Below are 25,715 nucleotides of genomic sequence, written 5' to 3' on the forward strand. Positions count from 1 at the left end.
GACCAGAGAGAAGAAAGAGAGAGATTCTGTTCTGGTTAGAGGAGAGGAGAGGTGACTTGGAAAAGGAAGGAGGCAAGCTGGAGGAGAGGATGTGATTGAGAGAAAGAAGGATGAGCAGCAGATCTGGAGAAGATAATACCTATTAGATGTATTAAGATTTTGTCATACCTGGTGGATTGCTCAAAGAGAGACAGACAATCTCTTGGATCAGACACAGTGATGTCAGGTAAACAACAATGAACAACAGTGGGCTTTGTGAGGAATTGATGGTGGCAATTGTAAAGACAGACACAAGTCATCAAATTTCAAGGGCGTTTATTAAACTGTATAGCTGGGTTGGAAAAAGGCCTAAACCTAATCTAAAATGGGAGAAAGCTACGACCATCAAATAATAATAAGGCAGTCCTTGTGGCAAATGTTTAAATAAAAGGGCCTATACTAAAAAAGAAACTATTGCCAATCTTTACAACTAAATACAAAAAGAGAGTGGGATAGCGTTCACAAGAAAGAATTACTCACAAATGATAAGTCAGGATGTGGTAGCAGGGGATCTCCCTTCCCCAAGTTTTGAGCACAGGACAAGGCGGGACTCCAGAGCACAGCACACACTCAAGCTTTCCCAGAACGAGACTACAGTTCCGTTCTCAGGTATCAGGACCTTCGGTGGTTAAGTCTCTTTTCTATAAAAGTCTCTTGCCTCCAAGGACCTGAGGTGTTCAAAATAACAAACAAAACGTTCCTTTCAGATCCTTCTCAAACGTTTGCCTCCCTCTGTCGGGTTCACTACGGCTTTTTCCAAAATAATTTCACCTGTAGTATTCGCAAGTCTTAATGTCTTTTTAAACAATTCACTTTGGACATCCCTCTCTCGGGTTCATTCTTGTCAACACAATGTTAATTGGAGCATCAGACTTCACCCCGTTCTATCAGCATCCCTCCGTCGTGTTCACTTTTGCCAACCACACAGTTCTTTCTCTTTTCTCACTAAGCGGGTTTCATCTCCCTTAGCTTTCCAATTAGGTGTAGGTCAAAGGGGGTCATTACAAGGTTGGCAGTAAGTGGTTAACAGCGCCGGTAAAGGTGCCGGAGCCGTCAACCCCTTACCGCCCCATTACAAGTCTGCTAGCGGGTCCCAATAGCAGACGAGGATGCTAACAACGGGCCTGTTATTAACAGGCCCGTTGTTAGCATCATCCCCATTCCCATTGAGCTCTATGGGGGCTCGAATGGGAATGGGGATGTACCAGGTCCGGGTTCCTTGAATGAGGAATTGCCGGGCCCTCCAAGGTCGGAATGGCCTGGTAATTCCTCATTCCAGGAACCCGGACCCGGTACCCGGTAAGGGGGTAGTCATGGCGCTAATAGCAGCATGGTTACCTCCTACCTTGTAATGACCCCCAAAGACTTTCAACTGTATTGGGGATTTCGCTTGCTCCCTGTATGACCACTTTGACCTTTTCCTTGCGGCTCTTCTAAGGCCTTCGGTATCGGTAGTTTCATCAAACGGGGGATCAACCAGAGTCTCTTGAATGAGCACCCACGTGGTGCCGGACCCCTCTGCTGCTGGTTTTCCCAAAAGAGTTCAACAGTTCTTTGAACTTCCCTTAATTTGCCAGTTTTATCTTGCCTTAATGATGAAGAACTTCACGCCAGAATTATTCTCTTTTTACATAACATGCTTTTATAAAGATTTTTTTGTAGATGTTGACTAGTTGCTTTCTTATGTGATTTGTGTACTTTCCAAGTCAGTTCTACAAAACAGGGTATTATTGTAGTTCATGACAGTCAAACATTCAGAAATAATTGCACCTTGCTCTATGGTAAGAACTGGGCAACAAATACGTCAAGTGCAGACATTGCAGATTTTCTCAAATCTAAGTGTCACCTCTTAACCAACGTGTTTGATCCTGGGAACCTCATTTAATCTTGTGGTGCCAAACCTATCAAAATTGCCATTCTCTAAACATTTCAAATTGTCAGTCTCTAAGAGTGTTGTAGTTCTCAGGGAATGCTCTTTAAAAAGGTCTCCCTCATGGTTTAACTAGCTCTAGTGTTGCTTCATGTATAATAATATTGGCATTAATATATTGCACACACATAGGCCCTCATTACAACCCAGGCGTTAAGGGTTTAACGGTGCCGTAAAAGGTGCTTTTTGCAGGCGTTAAAAACCAACCCGCAAAGGGACCTTGGTGCTAAGTACGGTGCCGCAATTTGCGGCACCGTACTTAGCGCCTTCCCCATTCCCATTGAGCCCTATGGGGCAAAAATGGGAATGGGGAAGGGCCATGGTGGCATGGGGAATTACCACCCCGCCAACCTCGGAATGGGGCGGTAATTCTCCATTCCGCCATGGCAGAGTCGGTAAGTTACCGGCATGGACCATGGTGCTATTACGCCATGGTGCTATTAGCACCATGGTCCAACGCCAGGGTCGTAATGAGGGCCATAGTCATTTGGTTCTTTGCGGGCTAATATCAATACTGCTTGAAAACCATAGTTCTCTTTCAATCTCAATCTACATGTACCGTTTGGGTAGCTTCTAATTAATGGCATGTGTACCTTTCTTATAGCTTCCAATCTATCTGCATGCTTGGGCACATTTACATTCTGCTAGTCCTCTGTCTACGGTGGCGTCTGTGCACTTTTTCATATGGCTACTGATCTGTGTCCCGCATCTAAATCTGCACCCTCCTTGTGGCTGCTATTGTTATTTTTGGCTATTAGGTGTTTCAAAAGTGCCACCTAGAAGCTGATACCTTTGAATTGGATACAGCAAGACGGCAGATGGGATGTGAGGAGGGAAACACAGCCTGTGGGTTGTGGGTGTTGTTTGTTTATTTACCCAACCATTGACTGCCCTTGCCCATGCTTATTCCTATGGCTATTCCCACACAGAACCAACCCCCGTCCAAAGCACATCCTGCTAGGATCTCTTTGAGCTAGCTTTTTTAAGCAGTAACATCAAACTTTTACCTGCCAATGTTCTTTCTAAACAGCCTTTTCAGAGTTAATGGCTTAATTGCAATTGTAAATGTGCTACTGGTGCATTAAACATGTCTTACCAAGTGTGCCTTCATACGCTTGATTTATAAGCAGTATACATGTCCTTGCACTGACGGCCTGTTATAAGCAAACATTGGTTGAGCCAACAGTTTTGGCATGCATATAGTTATGAGATAGGTATTTGTCAGGCACTGCTGTTATATGCCCAGGTACTCACACCATTGTCTAGCTGTTACCATTTTATGGCCAGGTGGTACCATTATTGCAGTGCCTGGCAAATGCCTATCTCATGGCTGTGGGATTTGCCAATGCTTGTTGAAATGTTTCCTGTGTGCTTGTCTTGTACTGCTAATGTTGCCCTTGAATTGCCACTTGGTTATTATTCTAATTCCATCAAGTCTGAAATGGGTAAGGGGACTCGAAGGGAGTACCTATGAATATGCTGATGGATGTCAGGCAGCATATCTAGATATTGTTTGCAATCACATTGAGTGCTGTGTGAGAAACCGGAGGGTGTTGTCCCAAGTAGATACCGGGAACCCCTTCTTATTCAGGTGGCCACAAAAGGACTGGCCTTCTCTTATCCCAACCTTGGAGGCAAACAAACAGGGAAAGATCACCTGGGTAGAGGGATCGGGTTACACTCAGGAGAATGCCCAAAGTGAGACGCAGTATGTTACTGAGGAGGGAAAAGAGGAGGGTGAAATCTCTCAGACCTTTATGGGCTGTTCCACATCTGCCCCCTTCCCCTATTTAAATCTCTCCTACACAAACCCTGCTTTGCTGTTCCCTGTCCGAATACTCCCACTCATTCTTCTTACCGTCCCTCTGATTATTATTTTCCGCACTCCCAACCTACTCAGGTAAAATACTACAGTTCCCACAATCTCTCTTGTTTATATCACAGTCCCGTTTGTCTCACAAACCCTACCAATCCTGTCCCTCTGCTTGTCATTTTCCGAGCACCCAATCCACTATGACAGAACATTACAGTTCCCACAATCCTCTCTGTTCTGATCTCCATCCCAGCCATTCTCGTCCATTTAACAAACCCTCCAAAATCTACCCTTCCACGATCACCCCAAATATGAAGGATATGATTCTATATAACACCTCTTTTCCTTCCGACTCTGTAGGATGCTCTGACACTGAAAGCTTCCCCTTTTCCGATACATACACTTGAGCACACGACAAACAATGGTCGAATAAAACTGTGTACCGGACATGTCCCAACTCCAACTTCAGGCAAAGTCAGGTTATTAACTTGAATCACACACACCTGATGGCCCTTTCCCTTCCCCACATAATTAAAAGGTGGAGCAAGAGAGAGCAAGGCGTGCACAGCAGACAGCACGACGAGACGGCTAATCAGGTGCGGCAGTTCAAGAGAAGGAGAAAGGCAGCAGGAATCGAAAGGACGGTGAGGCGAGAAGGGACCTTGCCCTTTTTGTCCCCGACCCGTGGAACCTTTGAGGAAGAAAGCTAAAACCACGAACAATAGCACAAGTGTCTTGCAGCAGATGTCAACGGTGCACAGGGCAAGCTTATGCCGATAAGCAGGAGCGAGGGAAGCTCCTGTGACTGTGGTACCGGCCTTGACTCCACAAGAAGAAAAGCCAAGCGGTTCATCACAGCCAGTGCGTTGAAAGGGAAACGATAAGAACCGGGCTGTGTTGAGTGAGCATCACAAAGTGGCAAGTTTGAACCAAGTTCTATGAATGTTGAAAGAACTGTAACAAGTGGCAAAGAGGAACCCAGCTGCAGAGGGAAACCAGCAACACTTGGGTGCTAACTCAAGAGACTCTGGTCGAGCCCCATATGAGAGAAACTACAGATACCAGAAGGCCGTAGGAGAGCCAGCGGAATAGGTCAAAGTGGTCATACTGAGGGTCAAGCAAAAATCCCAGTACAATCGAAAGACTTTAATCTACAAACTGTGTGAAAGGAAACACGGGGGGGGGGGCGAATCCCACCAACATTGAACTGTGTAACAGAAACAGCAAGAGTGAACCCAACCAAGGGATGCCAGGGAGAACGGGCAAAGTCTAAAGTCCCAAGAAACACTGTGTTGACAGACGTGAACCCGGCCGAGGGATGTTCACTATGAACTGTTTGAAAAGACATTGAAAAGCTAAGGGAGGTGAAATACTGCAATAGTCAAGAGGGGTCTGAGCCCGACTGAGGGAGATCCAGGGGTGACGCTATCACCCAAAGTTAATTGATAAAGGAACTGTTATATAATTTGTGGAATATGATACGTGAGGGGTCAGCGCCCAGAAGAGGGGGACCCAGGGGTGAAGACTTAACCATATGTGAATTGTGGCTTAGAATCGAGAAGGGTCAGCACCCGGAAGAGGGGGACCCAGGGGTGAAGCCATCACCCTATGTGAATTGTGGCTTAGAATCGAGAAGAGTCAGCGACCAGAAGAGGGGGACCCAGAGGTGAACCATATCACCCTAAAAAACTTTCATTTGGGTAAAGGAACTTTTGTTTTTGTTATTTGAACATGTCAGGCCCTCGAAGGCAAGATACTTTCCAAGGAAACAAGACTTAGCCATTGATGGTCCTGAGATCTGCACCTTTTTCAAATTTATTTTTTACATTTGTTTATTGATGAATGGACACAGCTTATAACAATACACTGTTTCATAATATTCATACATCGTTGTTATTTCTACGAGTCTTCAAGAACTTTCCTTGTGTCTCAACATATATTTCAAAGTAACGTTAAATCAGCATGTCAACATTTTTGTGTATGACAAGAAATCAGCAGTTGTTGTCAATTATATACTTTACATGTCCAAGTCGACCCCGCCCATAGAGCGATGTGTGTGCTCTAGGTTTGGGTGTTTGGGATAGAGGGTGCCTAGTCCTTCCACCTGGTTGCTGCACAGGTGTGGGTCTTTCTCATGGCACCCACAACACAGATCATCATCCTTCTTTCTTTACACTTCAGGGTGCCGCAGAGAAGAGTTTGTGTCACATCATATCAATCCTGGTACCCCTCTCTTCACGGGGGTCGCAAATTGGCAGAGGCCATCATGTCATTCACCATTTCTCCCCAATACATACTATTGTTCACCTCTGTATCTAATGTGGTTTGGTTTTTAAGGATTTCCATCTCTGCTGTCCCCCAGAGGTATACATCTTTCAACCATTGTTGGATCGCAGGGCCTTTTGGGTGTTTCCAGGAGATCGCCATTCTACGTTTGACCAGTATAAGGAGAAAGGCTACATTTTTTCTCGTGGTTTTAGTGCGTTTCCCTCCTGATAGTATGCCCCATAGACAGGTTTCGGGTGTATTTAGGTATGTGCTACCAGTCCAGGTGTTAATCATATCCATAACCTCTTCCCAGTATACTTGGATTACCTGGCATTCCCAGGTCATATGCCAAAACCCAGCCATGGCTCCCTTGCATCTAGGGCAGGTGTGTGATTTCTGTGGGCTGATCATGTGAAGTCTGAATGGGGTCATGAATACCCTGTGAATAAAGTTATATTGAATGAGTCGAAAACCTGGCGTTTCTTGACACCTTACGGGTCTGTTCCCATATTTTTACCCATTGTTCATCTGGTATCTCTTTTCCTACATCCCGCTCCCATTTTGCCTTTATTGTTAACTTAGGGAGTCTTTGCCAATTTTTTATCTGTTGATAAAGACATGATATCAGTCCCCGACTGTTGGTGATATCTAGCATTTGGTGTACTAGAGGGCTCTTTTCCGGCTCGTCCATGGTGTCTACCCACAGGGAAGCCAATCTTTGGACTAATCGGGCATAACACAAAAAGGTCCCCTGTGGCATATCATATCGTTGGCGCCAGTCCTGGAATGATAATAGTTTCCCTCCCTCGTATTGGTCTCCCACCCTTATACATCCTCTGTTTCTTAATCTAGCTCTGTCCAGATTGGCCAGTATGATTCTAATTTCTGGGTCGAAACTCAGCGATAGGCTCGGCCTATACGGATGTGGATCTCAAGGGTCCTTTAATATTTGTATCCAGACCTCTCATGGTACTGTGTATATTGCGCTCTGTTCTTCAATTATTGACGAATCCCACAATAGTTCTATCCCTTCCCTGTGTCTGGGGAAATCCCTTAGGAGGCGTTGTAAATCTCCCTCCGGTGTGTTCACCCAGTTAGAGACCATCTGCAGCTGGGCCGCCGCATAGTATCCCTCGTGATCTGGTAGTGTGAGCCCTCCCTCCGTATGCGGTCTTCGCAAAGTAGTCAGAGCCGCCTGACGTCTATTGGATCCCCAGAGCAATTCCCCAATGTACACGTCTAGCATCTTGAAAAATACCTTCTTGATTTTGTATGGGATGTTAATAAAGTATTACAGTAGCCTGGGTAGTACCACCATCTTGCACAGGGCTATTCTCCCCATCAATGAGATCGGGAGAGTTTTCCAAAATGTTACGGATTCCCCTATGCCCTCCAGTGCCCTCCCCGTATTAAACTCAAATGTCTCCTCCAAGGTATGAAAAATTGTAATACCCAAGTAGCGAAATGACTCCCGTTCCCAATGGATACTTTCTTGGGGGAGTGAGTCCAATGACAGTGTGCTCATGGCGCCCAGGGAGAACAACAAGGATTTGTCCTCAATGACACTGTAGCCCGACAGTTTCCTGAAATTGCAAAGTACCTGCAATATCACTGAAATATTGACCCAGGATTGCTTACATATATCGGTGCGTCATCCGCATATAATGAAATGTTGTGCATTATGCCACAGATCCTGATCCCTGTTTCATTTACATAGTGTCTGAAATATCCCACTGGGGTTCCAGTGCCAGAGCAAATAGTATCGGCGATGCCGGGCATCCCTGTCCTGTATCCCTCTCTAATGTCCACCTCTCTGAGACCCATTTGCCTGTTTTAACTCTCGCTTGAGGGTCCATGTACATTAGACAGATCCAATGTTGCATTGTAGGGCCCATTCCAATACCTCCCAGGACCTTAAATAACCACTTCCAGTACACTGAATCGAAGGCCTGAGTTGCGTCCAGTGCCATCAATGCTAATTCCTCTACTGATTGTTGAGTGTGTTACATTATAAAGTGCAACTGCTGGAGATTCATAGAGTTGTTTCGCCCTCTGAGAAAACCGCATTGGTCCGGATGTACAATGCCGATAGCAACCCTTTCCAGTCTCAATGCTATGATCTTCCCTAGTAATTTGGTATCTATGTTTCAGAGAGATATAGGTCTATATGACTCACAAAGCAGCAGGTCATTACAGGGTTTCAGGATAACTGTAACAAGTGCTTCTCTCGAGGATTCAGGGGGAGCTCCCTTGGAGAAAGCCTCCTTGTAGACCCTCTGTAGGACCGGTAGCAATATATCAGAGTATTCTCGATAATATTCAACCGGCAGGCCATTCTTGCCCAGGGTTTTCCCTTTCTGCATCGCCTTTAATGCCCATTCAGTTTCTTCTACATCTATGGGGGATTCTAGTGTTTCTTATTCGGGTGCCATCAGTTGGGGGATTTTTTAGATTTATAGGTGGTCTGAGACATCCTCTTCTGAGTATGTCCCCTCACTAGTATATAGTGCCTTATAGTATTCCCAAAAGGTCTCATTGATTTGCTGCGGTGTGGTTACCCTGGTTTCCTCCGTGTCTATGATGTGAGTGATCGTGCCCCTTGGTTGTTCCTTGTGAATCAGCCACGCTAGGAGCCGACCCGGTTTGTCTCCCTCCCCGTGGACACGTTTGGTATAGCGGTCCCTGTCGAAATTATTTAGGGCTTCTTGGTGCGTGGCCTGAGTCGGGATTGCCTCTGCTAATTCCTGTCCCACTTCCATCCTTCTTCCCTTCCTTCAGTTTCCGGGATAGAGTCTTCCGTATCCCTACCGTTTTTGATATGCACACCCCTCGAATTGTCGCTTTAAGGGCTCCCAGAAGACTCCTACTTCTTCCACTGAACCGTCGTTGTTGCCCAGGAAGGAGATTATTTCTTCTCTTATCGTTGCGTTAAAGGCTCTATCTTTAAGTTGTTCTATTCCCAGCATCCAGGTCGGTACTGCCAGTCAGCGTCTACCCATCTGCAGCACCGTAAGCAGAGGGGCATGGTCAGAGATTGTCTTGCACAGATATTCTGTTTGGGAGAATATATGTGCACCCTCGGTGCCAGTAAAGAGGTAGTCTAGACGGGAGTGTGACCCGTGTACCTGTGAGTAATAAGAGTACTCCCTGTCATTTCCTTGCAACCCGCTCCATAGTTTGTGTAAATCTAATTCCTGTATTATTCTGTTTAGGGATTGTGATGACTGGGGGCGGTTTTATGTTCCTCTTCCCGATCAGTCTATGTCTGGATTCAAATAGCAATTGAAGTCCCCCCCAAATATGAGAATGTCGGGTCTGAGTTTACCTAGTAGCTCTCTTACTTTTTGGAAGTAGTCTTCGTTGTCTAGGTTGGGTGCGTATGAGTTCCCAATGCAAATACAGTGACCCTCTAGTGTGTCCCTTATCAGGAACGTGCGTCCTTCCTCATCTCCCATCGCGAACTGTATTTGTAATGGTATCGTGGGTGCTACCCAAAAGAGAACCCCCCTGTGAATATGATGAATATAAAGTACCTACTAATGTACTTCCCCAAATACTTTGCAGTACCTTGAGATCATTCTCAGTCATATGCGTCATATGCGTCTCCTGTATCAGTGTAATTTGGACGTTATGTCTGTGTAAGAACTGTTTCACTTGGGCGCGTTTTGATCTTCTGCCCAGGCCCCTTACATTCCAAGTATTTTACATGACCTACACTTTGTGGTTGCCTATTAATCCTTCCAGTTGTTCCCTCTAACAGTGCCGCCCGCGCACCCAGTTGTGTTCCCGACCGTATAGTCCCATTACCAAATATAACTATCCTTTTTTTTAAGTTGCTCGCTACCTTCCGCCCATACCAAGTCTGGTGTATCTTACCATTCTGAATGTGGTTCGCTTCCATGTTGTTTTTGTGCTGTGTCTGCCACTCTTTACCATTGTCACCCTCCCCTTCCTCCCTCCTCCCCCCTCCCGGCCCTTTCCCCCCTCAACTAATCGCATCTCCCAAACTTTTGAGGTACAAGAGCGGACTCCTGCCTCGAACTGTGACGGGGCTCCGTCAACAAACTTTTCTAAGAAAAAAGATACAAGTGGGACTGCTAAGCCCCCGGTCTCGCTTATTTAGGCGAGATGGGCGGGGTCGCAGTCGGAGGTTGGGCTCAACGTCAGCTATAAGTTCTGGTGGATCCTCCCTCCATCCTTTGTGATTTCACCGGGTATTAGTCTTATAATATGTCCATCGTGATCTGATTCTGTGTTTCGTTATTATTTCTTTTCTCCTTTCGTGTTCTGTTCAGCTGAGCTGGTGGGTTGGCCGTAATTGGATTAAAACCAGCCCCACTCGTCGGTCGGTGTGTGGAACAAATATGACTGGTTATCTGCCAACACTTTCGATTTAGCCAGAAAGAACATCATGTATTTCAATCCATGTTCCCGGAGTTTCCTTTTTACTGAGTCAAAGGCACGTCTTTGTATCTGTACCTCCTGAGTGAAATCTGGGAATATCAGGATATGCGCTCCTTCCATCAGGATGTCCCCTTGTTTCCGAGCTCCTTTTAGGATCACATCCCGATCTCTAAAGTTAAGGAGCTTGGCTATGATAGCTCGTGGGGGCACTGCTGGTGGTGGGGCGGCCTGTGACCCTATGCGCTCTCTCCACTGTGAATAATTTGGAGAGGCCGCGGGGTCGTAGCATATCGAGTACCACTTTCTCAACAAAAAGTTCTGTGCTATCCCCATCCATTCATTCCGGGACCCTCACCAATCGGATATTGTGCCTCCTAGAGCATCCTTCGACATCCTCCGAGAGTCTGTGCGGCTCCCAGGAGACCCTGGATCTTATTGTGCATAGTCTCTACAATGTCTTCCAGGTCACTTATTCATTGTTCTGCCATTGCCACTCTCTCGTTCACTTTCCCCAGGTCTGCTCACACCAGTGAGACATCTACCCCGACTTCTTGGATTCTGGTCTCCAGCACTTTCCTTGTGTCTTGAATTGCTGCTTTTAGGTTCTCTAGGGTTACTCCCCCTGATGCTGACGGTATCCCTGGATCATTGTCTGGTTGGTCAGAAACCTGTTTAGTTGTTTTGTGTTTAGCTCCGACATCATTTTCCATTTTTTGCTGGCCTTTCACCATTTTGTGAGTGGTCCTGTCGGTGGTTACCACAGATGACACTGCTTTGTCTGTCTTCTTTTAATCCAATTTCGTTTTAGGATCTTGTATGTACACCTTGTCTCACCACCTTGTAGATACTTTGTAGGTTGTTGGGTTTATCCCGGTATCTGAAGTATCCCCTTAGATTGTATGTGTACTTTCACTCAATCAATAATACTGGTTCACTCTCCTCTTTTTCTGTGGTGAGATGTACATTTAGTACACTGCAATGTCTCAAACATTAGGGTATTTACTTATTGCGCAGCTCTGAGGTACTTTTATCTGTTTGCAGTACACTGCAATGTCTCAAACATTAGGGTATTTACTTATTGCGCAGCTCTGAGGTACTTTTATCTGTTTGGGTGTCTCTTATTCAGGCCAGTGTGTCATCTGGTGCAGCTCATATCCACAAAGGGGTTTAAGCTAGCACTACTTATATCCCCCTTACTGCGTGTAGTATTTGTTTGATTTTTTCGCTTCTACGCTGAGGTTTTTGGATGTTCTCCTTGCCATAAAACAGAAGGGCCCTGTGTGTGCTACAGTTAAATCAGCTTTGTGCCCAATAAGTGATCCCGCTGTGCATGCTGCATTCTTGGAGCATGGAAATCCGTCTTCTCCTCGGTCCGACGTTCATATTCTGTTGCGGTATGGCACTTCAAGCGTGTGGGGCGCGGGGAGTGAACCAGCGCTCTGTTATAGGCAACGCACCTCTCTGGTCTGGTCACAGTCGATGTCTCGCATCACCCTCTGTCAGCGGGTATGGGCAGATCAGTTCCCTATGCGGTTGCAGCGTATTTTCAGCTTGTTAGTCCTCTGTGGTGATGTGGTCGGGTGTTGCTCCCACTATTCTCCTCTGTGGTGGGCTGAGTCTTCTCTCGCCCGTCCGTCCACAGGGTTGACTGATTCGGTCCACAGTCCGGTGTTGCAGGAGGAAGTCCACCACCGCCGGTAGCCGCTTCGTTGGTTACCCAGTGGGGGCTGACGTTGCATCGGAGTGTAAAGAGTCTGCGGGTTACCGCCACACCATTGGCGGAACTCCTCACTGTGGTATCTCGAGTGTCACCGTCGGGTGAATCTCACTCCGGGGACTGCTTCTTGATCCGCTTTGCGTGACTTGCAAGATGGCGCCCGGCGTTGATCGGATTGTGCTCCGTGCTCAATCCCTCCTTATTTCATTGTTCTTTCTTATCACCGGAGTGAACATTCCACTGAGGGAGTCTTCTGATCATGCTGCATATGATTTGTTAGGTCAAAATCAGCTGTTATCAGGATATTTCATCAGGATTTCGAATAGACCCTGAGGAGCAATGAGGATTAGGTGCTCATCCTCGCTCTGCTCAACAGCGCCCCTTTGAGAGCCGCAACTTGAACTATCGTCTCCTGCTGGAGAGGCCCGAGAGTGTACTGTGCTCCAAGCTCCCATCTTACCCCGTGCTCAAAACGTGGGGAAGGGAGGTCCAGGCTACCGCATCCTGACACATTATTTGAGAACACTTCTTTCTTTTCTTGGAAACTATCTTACACCCTTTTTTGTATTAGTTGTAAGGTTTGGCAATATGTTTCTTAGTATAGGCCTTTTGATTTGACACAACGCCACTAGGACTGCCTTATTTTTCAGTTGATGGCTGATGCTTGCTCCCATCTTAGATTTAGGTTTAGATAAGGCATTCTTCCAACCTGCATACAGTATTCAGTGTTCAATAAACACCCTTGAACTGTGATCACTTGAGTCTGATTTACTTGTTGCCATCATGAGTTACTCACAGCGGGAAGGGGGCATGACCAGAGATTCTGATCTCCTTAGTTATTTGGTTCGGTGGCCCCAAAGGCACCTCTGGCCCAGGAACCAATATTCCGTAGATGGACCTGATCCCAACCTCTTTTCTTGCAGGGACATATTCAGCAAAGCCGTAAAATGGAAGAAGTGCACTACGAAAGGCCACTGTACATTATATTACTTTACATGAGAGAAAGAAATCAGTACTCCATGCCCTCCCCTTCCACCACCACTGATAGTGAAAACCAAGTCATCCCTGGATAGTCTAGAGCATGAGGAGGCCAGGATCCTCTACGAGACAGCAGAGAAGTGTCAGGTGCTTGACTTACAGGTCGTCTTGGTCTCGCTGTCAGCAATTCCAGCGTCCCTCAAGATTGCACAGTACACGATTTCCTTTATTGTATGTCGCTCAACAGAGCAACTTGTCTGCTCTTGGCATGACTGATGGCGTGCTAATGGCTCATGTTTGTCAACTGAAAACTTGGACCCGGATATGGTAAAACATGATTTGCCTTTACTCAAATAAAAAGGTACATATTAATTTTGCTTTGTCACATTGTATCATACTTCTTACATTATTGTAATTAGTTATTTATAGAGCATTTAATACCAAAGAGGTTTCCAAGCGCAGGTGCAGGATTCGAACCTGCTCTGCATCGTCTTGCTTCCAAGTGGAGCATGTTGCCACTGAGCCATATGACCCGCGTCATGAAAAGGCTGTAATTAAATGCATTGTTGGATAATAAAGATGCATGCCTACGCTTTCAAATCATTACAATTCCAATGTAGAGTTTTCTATGGTACCTGCACGCAGGCAGGGCCATAAGGCACACACAGACACTGACAAATAAAAACAGATGAAACCGTCACCAATATTTACCAGATCTAGTGTAAAGGTTCTTTGAAGTTTTTTTATGGTTGCATTACCTGTTTCACTTCTGCATCATAAGCCTCCAGTTAGAAGGTCATACATAACTTGACGGATACATCTTAATGTAGGCAAAGAATGAGACTAAGTTGAAAATGGAAAGAAAGAGAGAGAAAGGGTAGGGGCCATCATGGGAAAGAGGGAGGATTAAAGAAGAGAAAGAAAAAGAAAGAAGGAGAAAGGAAATATGCGAAAAGGTCAATGGGAAATATTAAGTGAGGAAGAAAGAAGTCAATATGAAGTGAAAGAGGAATAGGGAACACAATAATGAGAGGAGTGAGGCAGGAAGGAAAGAGGGACGGGAAGGAATATGGATAAATGGAGAATAGTTGGATGGGCTAATGAAAGGCAGATGTATGGGTTGATCAAGGTTGAATATATTGATGGATAAAGGAAGAAAGTGTAGATGGATAAAAGAAAAATAGATTAATGTGTCTGTTGAAGGGGATTCGATGTGAACTGGGTAACCCAGCCCTTTAAGATGAGTAAAAATACCACGGAGATTGATGGGGATGCAGATTTTATTCATACATCATTAATCAAAATTACTCAGGTAGATTGGCAAAAGGATTACTGTTTTATTTTCAACTGTCTAAAACGGGGAGTACAACAAACATCAATGAACCCGCTCAATCCTCTTACTCAATGCATCTTATAAAAAACTGAGTTCTTATACTAAAAATTTGTCATCAATGACGTTGACCTGCGTCACAACCAACGTCATCCTACATGGCAAACTACAAAAACCTATGGGCAGTAGTGATAGGGTCTAAGTGAATATCTAAGTATATGTGATCCCAAGATGTCACTTATCCTTCAGACTTTCTTGATGCCTTGTAGAATATCTTCATTCTCTTATATTTCTGCATCCTTTTGTACGTCAGCTCGACTCAGTGTGACGTCACCATTCATCTTTGCTGTTTATCTGCTCTGCTTCTTCAGGAATCTCATTCAAACAACCATCATATTTCCTTGTATGCACATATGATTTCCTCAATGGGAATCTTGCTTCTAGGATACTCTTAGGTATTGGTATTCTTAAAAGCACAGCACGGTTCTCATACTCTGCCTGTTGTCGTTTTAATTTCTCAGTGTATGTCACATACTCTGGTTTCCACTCTATGGGTAACATAGGTGACATAGTTGAGGTGGGGGTACTTGGCTCCTCCTCTACAGATGAATCTGTGAATGAATGGCAAATTGATGGTTAGGTGGGTGGTTGGAAAAGAAATATATTGGATGGATGGATAAATAAGCAGGTAAGGGGAATGGAAGGGAAAGAAAGAAAGAAAGAAAGAAAGAAAGAAAGAAAGAAAGAAAGAAAGAAAGAAAGAAAGAAAGAAAGAAAGAAAGAAAGAAAGAAAGAAAACTGCATAAGAAGTTTATTGAGCAATTGTGCATGTGAATTTTAAAAACCTTGCATAAGGCAACTCTAAGAGCTGCACTGCATGAAATATTTTAAGTTTGAAACATTGTGCTTTTTAAAATAGTCGTTTTTATTAAAGGTAGAGTCAGCATGAACATGCTATCCAGCAAGCATAAACAAAGGTACACCTATATCGACAAATACTATCATCACATGTTTGGAGCACAGTCTGAGTTTCTTCAATAATCCAACTAACGAAAAAAACGAGCACGCAGACACAATTTTCAACAATCCCTCGCTGATTCTATTTTCAACCCCCCCAAAATACAAAGAATAAAACCCACCCACCTTCCCTCTTTCCTTTTCCCCCTCCTTGCCACCCTCCAAAAGAACAACACATGGCAGGAAACTATAAACTTCACCATTAAATGGCACATGCTACCGAGAGCTATCTATCTGTTGGCACTGCCTATTGTTGGGCTCCGTCTGTTACACAGTGGGTGGTGGGACCTGTCCTCAACCACTCTCTTACTACGGTCATAGCAATAATCCATCAATCGCTCCTCTTGCCTTTCAACTTTTCCACCTTATATAATTCCAGAAAGTAGAACCCCATTGCATCCAAATGAGAATGAGTTTCTAATAGTGCTGCCGTAAGGCTCTCCATGTCGTATATCTCATGAGCTCTGTTTAGCCACTCAGATTTTGTGGGCAGAACGTGCCTCTTCCATCGAAGCGTGAGGCAGACACGTGGCACCAAAAGTAGGTTTCTGGGCACATATGTTAAGATAAAATATAAAGAATAATGGTCGTCGATGAACCCCACACCAAACAGAGCCAATCATGGAGTAATTTCCCTACGAATGTCGTCTATCTCAAGTATCCAGCTCAGAATCTCTTTCCAGACCATGGGACACTCCCACCACTGGTGCCAGTAAGTACTCACCATGAAACAACCCCTCCAGCAATAAGGGCTAACCCCTACATACATTTTAGCCAGCCTCTGCGGGGTTAAATGCCATTGTAACAGCAACCTGCAGTTATGCATGTTATATTATATTGAGATCGTAGAAGACCATACCATCTTATAAATGGTTGACCCTCCCTCCAAATTTTTTGCCCATCCCAGGTTTATTTCCCGCAGTGCCTGCGTGTGCGGGACCGCCAGATGGCCTCTGCCCAGCAAAGCGGCATATAACCCGGCTATCAACCCTTTTGACCCCTAATGAGAAATCCGAATGGACTCAAAGGGTGCAAGCTGGCGTTGAAGTTGCTTTTTCCATTGCAAATCAAAAAATGCCCTTTTCAATTGCAAAAACAACAATGTTGGCATTGGGGGACCTTGCTTGGCCTGCTCAAACTCATCTTTTGTTAGAAAAACCCCATCCTTCCAAATCTGTCCCACTCTAACTAACCCTCTTTCATATTGGGTCTGAAAGCGTATAGGATCAACCATTAAATCCCTAATAGGACAGGGCCAAATACAACTTAATGGTGACAGCCAAGACGTACCTCCTCACATTTAGAGAATGTTTCACCATAGGGACCACAAGATTGTCAGCACCTAGTGTTTGCGGATTCTAAGTGGAAGAGATTCTGGGGTACCCACAACCAAAAAAATAACCATTCTCTAAATGGACCCAGTGTTTCTCTCCTGAGTCTTGCAAATGGTCTAAAAGCACACGAAATTGTGATGCATGATAATACAGAGTAATCCATGCCCAACTCGCTTTTTGACAGTATCATCGTTTTATAAGCTATTCTGGGTCTTTTTTTCCCCCCACAGGAAAGACAGAAGTGTTCGTTTTACCTCTATGTGTAATGCATCTGGGAGTAACACCAGAAGCAACTGAAACAAAAAGAGAAACCACAGTAAAATATTCATCTTTATAGTCATAAATTTCCCCACCCAGGAGAGCACAATTTTCGACCATTTCTGGATATCTTTCTTGATAGCGCTCCACAACGGGGGGAAATTGGCATGATGCAAATCTCGTAACTGCCTTGTTATCACCACTCCTAAGTATTGGATCCTATCTTTCTGCCTTTTAAGGCCGCTCTCTGCTAAGTAATGGTCAGAAAGTGTGTGATTTTCCCCTAGCGATAAGACCTCTGTTTTGCTCAAGTTATGGCGGAATCCCAAAAGGGACACATATTCAGTTAATGTGGCAAGGAGAGCTGGAACGGACTAGGCCGGCTGAGTTATGTACGCCAAAATGTCATCCGCAAACAATGCCAATTTATGTTCTCAGGCATATTTTGACATTCCATGTATCTTATCTTTCCTCTGATAATTTGGCCCAGTGGCTCCAGAAGAGAGAAAAATGTATGGGTGACAAAGGGCAGCCTTGTCGAGTTCCTCAGCTCAGAGTGAATGAATGCGAGGCTACTCTGCTGACCACCACCCTAGCTCTAGTATTACAGTATAATGCACATGCTCTCATTATCCAGTGTCAGCCTACGCCTAATCTCTGCATTACTGCGTACATGAAAGGCCACTCAACGTGGTCAAACGCTTTTTCTGCGTTGATTGCCACTACGGTGGGACTACATTCATTGCCATCTACGGAAGAGATTAAGTCCAAGGTTTTGCTAATATAATCTATTGACATACCCTACTTGATCGCTAAGGACAAGCAGAGGCAGTAATCTACTCAACCTATTGGCCAAAATTCTAGCATAAACCTTAGCATCAACATTAATGAGGGAAATAGGTTGATATGAACCACAATCAATTTTATCTCTCCCCTCTTTTGGAATCACATTTATACGAGCTTCCGTAAAGGACTCAGGAGCAAGACCAGTGTTCATTACGTTATTAAAGAATTGCGTTAAAAAGGGTGTTAGGGCTCCACTATATGCTTTATATGAAGCTGGAGTAAAACCATCCTGCCCCGGGGCGGAACCTGCCTTCATGTGTGAAATGGTTAAAAGCACTTCCTCTGCCGTGATTGACGTATTCAGATGCTCCATATCACCCTCCTTCACTGTACTGTCACCAAATAATCTGCAACTCCACTATCTGTGGCTATATTTTCCGTGGTGTGCAGCAACTTGTGGAACTGGGCAAACTTGCCTGTAATTGCAGTTGGATTGTTTAGTACCTCCCCCTTCTCATCCTTAATTGTATAGCTTGCCCTGTCTGCTCACTGCCCCCGTAACCTCGCTGCCAACAATGTATAGGCTTTATCACCTTTGTCATAAAATCTTTGTTTCAGGGGCCTAAGTTGATTTAGCGCTTTCCCTTCCAAATATTGTTCAGTTCCTTCCTTAGCTCCCCAATTTTTACCAAAACTTCACTGGAAGAGTGCACTCTGTCTAACAGGCTGGCTTACTTACTCCTAATTTCTTTTCTTATTGCTGTCTCTCGCAACAATCTGTCTTTCTTTTGAAAAGTCCCCTCCGCTATCAGTAATCCCTGAATCGTGACTTTAGCTGCTTCCCAGACTATAGTCAGGGGAAGGTCTCCCGTATTATTCCGAATTAAAACATATGTAATTTCCTCATTAAGGGTCTCCCTGAAAATTACATCTTTATATATATTATCGTTGCAGACCCTCCTCCGATCTACCGGGACTCATGGGCCCATGTCTTTATCAAGGGTTCACATATAGTCATCCGACCACCACACTACCTCAGTGGACAAATCTGTTATGATACATTGCTGTGCTGCCTCTATAAATATAATCTATATGTGAGTACATCTGGTGTGGGGAACAGTAAATGGTAAATGCTCTAGTTTGTGGGTGCTTTGATCGCCATGAGTCTATTAAGAAATATTCCTGCAACAAGGATATGAGGTGTTCTTTTTCTGGTCTAGTCTGAAGAGTAGCTCCCACTCTGAATGAATCCCAGTCCAAAGTAGTGTCTGCAACCACATTAAAATCACCCCCACAAATCAGCATGCCAGTTTTCCACACATCCAGAAAAGCAAAAAGCTCCCTACTATAGGAGATCTGCTGTTGATTGGGGGCATAAGCTGAACACAGAGTAACTGATCTGTCTCGTATTGTACCATTAACTGGTACATACTGACCGTTACCATTCCTATGGATCTGTCTGACTTGGAGACCTAAAGATGCTGGGTATAACATACCAACTCCCCCTTGCTTCGGAGGGCCCAATGTCCAAATCGCCCCTCCTAGGTGTTTCCCTTTCAAGGCAAATTCCTCCCTTTGTTAAATTTGGATTGTGCACAAATAACACGTCCAACCCATATAACATAAATTCTCTCATCAGCATCGAACTTTTTGTGGCGAGTTAAGGCCTTTTACATTGAGCGACCCAAACCGAATCACTTTAGCCGCCATTACCATGATCGCGGTCAATTCTGTGTTTCACCCAGTCCACCCTTGCACACCTGTCCCCTGTCCAATCACAATGCCCTATCATCAACATTACCACACCTCTGCACAATCGAGCAGCTTTCGCTGCGCCCTTCTTCCTCCATGTGCTGCAAACCCCTCGTGAACCCCTCCCCAAAAAAAAACCACCCCCTCTAACTAGGTAAATGAGAACTGTAATTCTTTTAAAGATGGAGACGCCCTAAAAAACTGTGAGGAACCCCTCGCTACACAAACTTCATTAGCCTTCATGAAGTGTACATTTACCTAGGCGCTTCCTGCCAGCTTCCCATTCCGGAAGCCATCTGCTTTAAAATAAGTACACCAATTTTTCCCAGAAATGGGCTACTATTTGTAATTTCACCAGCACTTCAATCATTTAATAGCACCAGGATTTCCGCCGTACACCCGGCAATAAACAAAAAGGTAAAAGAGCTAACAGGACGCTGTACCAAGCCCATCTCTACGCCATCAATGTTAACAAGAATATCACAGAGTATTAAAACGTTTACATTTTCTAGATCCATACGCACGTTCCCTCCTGGGCCTGGGACCCTTCGGTTTTCCTGTTGATTCTGAGGAGGGTTGAGATTCCTCCCCATCCATGCCTCTTGCTTCCAAACTCAGTCTCTGTAAGACCCCACTTACCTCCTCTCCGGACACAATCAATATTCTTCATTACAATGCTCAGAATTCAGTGAAAAAGGGAACCCCATCTGTAATTAATTTTTTGTTCCTCTAGCCACATTGTTACGGGACGACAGTCCTTTCATTTAGATAGTGTGGCGGCCGACAAGTCTTGGTAAATTTTCATACGTGAACCTTCAAAGTCAATATGTTCCCTTTCCCTCGCTCTTTGTTTCCATTTTGTGTCGGAAGTGGTGACATTTTGCCAGAACTGATCTCGGACCTTTCGGGGGACCTCCTCCCCTATGAACCCAGTCGAATTCTATGCCTGGTGTTAAAGGAGTCTCAAAAAGCGAGTTTTCTAGGGCTTTCATCTGTCTTTCCCGGATGATTGGCGACTCATCCAGCGTCTCTCTAAGATCCATTATACGAATGTTGGACATCCTTTCACGATTTTCCAAATCATCTATTTCTGCTGCTAGGTCCGTGTCTCTTTGTTCAAGTTCTTGAAAGCGCGCTTCTGCTTTCGTTTCCAACAGATCCATGGACAACTGGTTATTCTCTAAGGTTTCTAATGTGTCCTCAACCTTGTTCATCCTATTTTGTAGGTCTGTTACTGTTGCCGTCAAGCTACTCTTCATGGACCTAATTTCATCTAACAGCAAACGGATATCGTCCCTCAGTGAAGCTTTGTGGTCATCCCCAGGAATACTCAGCGAGTCTAAGGGAGGTGGCTGCTCCATTTTTGCTTTGGTACGTCGGAAGCCTTGCAGCTTCACCGCTGTGGTCGGGTCCAGCGTAGCTTAATTCGAGGCACAATGTTAACGTAACACTATCTCTATTAGTTTTCTTTGCAGCCGCTTGGTCTATTTTAGAACCTTAGATGGGACTTTTACGTATTGCCAGGATCACCTGCTGCCAGACTGCTATACGATCATGCACTTTATGATCCTCTCAAGTACTTTATTGGGGTCCTTCCGTAGTGGGGATACTTCCCTGTTCCAGCCCAATGAAGCGCGCAGCTCAGTTCGCTGACAGTCACACTTTACCTAGTGTGCTGCCCTCTTCTGACTGAAACCTCTCACAGAGCTTGCGCCTAGACCAATAACCGGGCTATCGTGTATGAATGTCTTCTATCCGCGGAGCATTACTCGAGGTACGCTGTATCCTGTCCCCCAATGTAGCCAGCACAGTGTTATCCACGGCCCTCGGATCTGTCTCTAAATGTTTCCCCTAGGTGTTCTGGGCTGTATAGCTAGCCATCCAAACGATCCTCCATAACATTCCCCACTCCGGGATTTATGACAGTTCTGGCTTCTCTGATGGTCTTTACTTCATGAGAAGCGCTCTATGGGCGCTGGATTCCACCTGCCTGATGGTTCTTTGTCTCTCCTGGCCTCCAAACAGGCAGGGGCTGAAGTCTGGCTTGACAGAGATCTCGCAGCAATCCTTCACCAGCGGCTCCTGGCATGAAGGGCTTTGTTCCTTCCGAGCACTGCGCTGTCAGTGAGCGGCTAATAGGAGCCGTTCGCACTTTCCCATAGATACCCCTTCCACTTGCCCGTAGGTGCTGTGGCACACAGTCTCCACTGTGCTCCGATGCCTTCAAAAAGCCTTTTTCATGGGGAAAACCACAACGTGCCGCCATTCCTTTGTGTTAGGCGAGGGAGACGAAGGCCCAGGCAGCCATATCGTCTGCGCCCCCTGTTGGTCTCAAAACATTGTGGTTTAATGCTATCAAGTTGCTCCCCTTTTGTGTTCTGAGGTGAAAAACATTGAGGAGCTAATTTTGCTCTGGGTTTAACGTGAAGGAAAGGTGTAAAAGTCTTGCATAAGGCTTTACACCTTTTATTCATTTGTATGGCGGAGAGGAGGGCCAGAAGGCAACTTGCATTTCAGCCGCCTTGCATCCTCTCTGCCATACAAATGCCCCAGCATTTGCGGCGGCATACATTGCTGGGGATGCCTATGGAGTCCACTGGAGTTATGCACCAGGAATCCATTGTAAACGCTACAATTTAACGGTGCCTACCATGCACACAGCACACAGGCAGCAATTAATTGTAAAAGCTGCCTGACATGCAAGCATGATAGGCAGCGTTTACTCATTTATACAGTGGAGTGCAAATATGCTGGTCAAAAGGTGGCGTACGCATGCGCCGCCTTTTACCCTGCACATCTACACTATGCTGTGCAAATGACCATAATTTGGCAGCAGGGATCCCCCTATGTGCATGTTTACTCGTAATCGCTCCATGCTACCAGCAAAATGAGCTCATAAGGAAAGGAAAAGTAGAGCACTACAGAAGGGTTCAAACCCAGCTCACTTGATGCTCTATTTTCCAAGACACGAGTACAAGTCTATCAAGTTTGGTCGCAATGCTCTTGCAAGAATATAGGAAGTTGTATGGACTACATAAGTCAGTAAGCCTCGAATACCATCATGGGGAGGGCATTCAGAGCTTCCGCTGCAGAACAGTATAATGCGACATGTTGGGAATGGCTAAACCTTTGGAAATGGGCATTGCTTCTTGCACGTTGCGCCTAACCCATGGAGAGAGAGGAGTGTTTTCATCAAGGGAGAGGCTTGCCCAGCTGCAGGCACTCACATCGTGCAAAGGGCACACGATTGCAAATGTCCATTTCAAGCCCTGCATACAATGAATTAAATCATAACTAGTTCTCTAATTAATTAATGGAAAGACAGTTAAGGGCATAAATGTACACTTTAACGCTGTTGTTTGCTATTTATTTTTTCATAGTTTTACTCTAATCTTGAAAATGTTTTATTACACTATCATTTAAAAAAAAATTTAGAAAAAAAATGGTCTGCATATTGAGGCACAACCCGCCAGGTAAAGGATACACCATCTTCATATTGCACTGATCACATGACTTATTATGGAAAGCGCAAAACAGCGTCGCGTTCTCTCGCGCTGTTAGGGAGCGTGGGAAGCTCCAAGAGACACGGACGCCAGCGGGTATAACAGAGAACCTTCTTTATTTCCGTACAACTCGGAAGTGTTCCTAATCACACCCCCGTTCCTCCTCCTCACGTCACTTCCTACGTGACGTCCCCGTTACATGTGGCTTGCCTTAAAGGGGCAGCCACTCATAACAACACCCCCGGCAAATGTCCTTACAACCAACTCAACTTGGCCAACTGGCACCAATGTCAACACTCCTCCACTAACCTGGGAGGCCTCCTAACGTTCCTTTGTGGCCTTCCTCGCGGCTCCGGGTGGGGGCCGCCGTCAGCGTCATGCTCAGGGTTGACCTGACTTTGAACCTGTGGTTCGAGGGGGATCCACGTTTCATCACGACTGTCCATGACTTCCAGGTCGGGGTCCTCGGGGGGCGACTCCTCCTCAACCGGTCTAGTAACGAGCTTGAACCTTGAACAGTTGCGAGTCACTTCTTGATGTCCATTTGTCGCGGTTATCATGGTGCCTTTTATCGCCACCACTCTAAACGGCTCAGGTGAGAATTGTGAGTCTGTTTTTTTTGTTGCGGCTCTCTGCACTCACACTTCATCTCCTATTTGTAGTTCTTTGGGTTGTGCTCTCCTCCTCCTGTCAGTCTGTTCCCTCATCTTCTCTTTGGTCGCTCTGTCTCGTTCGATGACTTCTTGGTCTGCCTCAGGCCGGTTCGTCGGGTTGTTGACGAGCCTGGTCCTGACCTGGTATTTCATCATAAGCTCTGCTGGGGTTCTGTTCGTGGCTTCATGAGGGGTGTTCCTATAGTCTCTCAACATTCTGCACAGCGCTTGATGGGGGTCAATCCCCTCTAGGCGAGCCCTTTGTATGGTCTTTTTAATGGACGCCATAAATCTTTCCGCCATGCCATTGGCTTGTGGCCATCTCGGTGTCACTCTTTGGTGATGGAAGCCCATGTGTTTCGCGAATACCCCAAACTCGTGACCACTGAAAGGGGCACCATTATCGGATTTTAACGTGTCTGGTAACCCCCACTCGCTGAAGACTTCATCAAATGTTGCAGCGACGTGGGCGAACGCTGTTGATTTGACTCGTTTTACTATGGGGAACCTGGAGTGTTCGTCAATAAACAGTAACAGGTAATCTCCTTCCTCGCTTGGTCCATAGAAATCAACTGCAACTCTCTCCCAAGGATGATCAGGGATTGTGGTTATCCTGAGCGGTACTGGCGGGTCGGGTCTTGCTGTGCACTGGCATGCCCCGCAGTTCTTGACCCACCGGTCGACCATATCGTCCATGAAGGGGAATCAGACATTGCATCTTAACAGACGTTTGGTGTTCTCCGCACCCCGGTGCCCCTCGTGGGCAGTTTTGATGACTTCCACGCGTAGTGTGGAAGGTATGACAATTTTGCAACCCCTTACCAGAATGACTTTGTCTTGGACTGCCAACTCGGCGTGTACCTTCGCCAGTCTCTCCATCTCATCGCGGCACGCTCCAGGGTGGTTTTGTACCGCTCTGCGGAAGTCCTTCCACTTTCCATTTTCCGTCAGACTGATGGCTAGGGCCATGGACGGGTCTGCAGCCGACGCCACCGCAATTGTTTCAATGGATATGGCAGGCGGTAACGCGTTGGTCGTTACGTAGCTGATGTATTCTACATCACCATGTCGAGGTGTGGAGCTACCGCCCGGGTGTCTGGAGAGGTAGTCTGCTGGGTTGTTCTCTCCTCCGGGTCGGTGAACAATGTCAAAGTCATATTCTTGCAGACGGATTCCCCACCTCTCAATCCTGGGTGGCATTTTTGTGCGCGGGTTGCCGAAAAGGGAAAGCAGGGCCTGATGATCTGTGATCAATGTGAACTTTTTCCCGATGACAAAATTATGAAAATGCTTGCACGCCCAGACGGCTGCCAGGCTCTCTTTTTCTGCTTGGGAGTACGCCGACTCCGGCGGGGCCAGGGCTCTACTGGCATAAGCAACTATGTGCCTTGGATGCAGAATGGCACCTAGTCCCACCGGACTGGCATCTACCACTATTTCAGTGTGCCAGTCAGGGTCAAAGTATGCCAGTTTTCTCGCCTCAGCCAACGATTGTTTGATGCTGTCAAACGCAGCTTGGCACTCCTCAGACCATGCAAACGCGACCTCCTTCTGAAGCAGGCGCCGGAGAGGTTCAGTGATGGATGCGAAATGTGGGATGTACCGAGCACAGTACCCTGCCATTCCCAGAAATGACCTGATGTCGGCGACCTGAGTGGGCCTTTCCAGCTGAAAGATGGTGGCTACTTTGTCTGGGTCGGGAGTCATCCCGTCAGCTGAGAAAATGTGGCCAAAGAATTTGAGCTTGGCCTTGCTGAACCGACACTTGTCGATGTTAAGTGTTAGTCCGGCCTCTTGCACTGCCCGGCACGCTTCTCGAAGGGCAACATCATGTTCCTTACGTGACTTTCCGAAAAACCAAGATGTCGTCGCTGTAGTTGAGTGTCCCGCTTACAGGGCGTATGATCTGCCGGATCGTTTCATGGAATATTTC

The sequence above is a fragment of the Ambystoma mexicanum genome, chromosome 5q (genome assembly GCF_040938575.1).
Source record: "Ambystoma mexicanum isolate Mex_15411 chromosome 5q, UKY_AmexF1_1, whole genome shotgun sequence".
NCBI classification, from domain to species: Eukaryota; Metazoa; Chordata; class Amphibia; order Caudata; family Ambystomatidae; genus Ambystoma; species Ambystoma mexicanum.